The sequence below is a fragment of the Octopus bimaculoides genome, chromosome 13 (genome assembly GCF_001194135.2).
Source record: "Octopus bimaculoides isolate UCB-OBI-ISO-001 chromosome 13, ASM119413v2, whole genome shotgun sequence".
Classification (NCBI taxonomy): domain Eukaryota; kingdom Metazoa; phylum Mollusca; class Cephalopoda; order Octopoda; family Octopodidae; genus Octopus; species Octopus bimaculoides.
This window is the reverse complement of record NC_068993.1, coordinates 20,949,418-20,949,786: the sequence shown is the minus strand read 5'-3', so window position 1 is coordinate 20,949,786 and position 369 is coordinate 20,949,418.

Here is a 369-nt window from a genome sequence, read left to right as displayed (position 1 = left end):
ATATATATATATATATATATATATATATATACATACACATGCATGCATATATACATAAACACACGCACAAGCACAAACATATGTATGTATAGATTGATACATGCATACATACATGCATGCATGCATGCATGCGTACAGGTTTCGTGACACTTCTCCCATCAGATCAATACAAGTTTGAAGGAAGAAGCAGTGGGACATGCTTTGCAGAAACGAAGCACACATTAATGATGTATGTATGTATGTATGCATGTATGTATCTATGTATGAATGTATGTATGTATGCCTGTATATATGAATGTATGCCAGCACGCATGCACGCATGCATTCATGTCTCTTCTAATTTTCTTAATTATCATAAATCTTCCACCG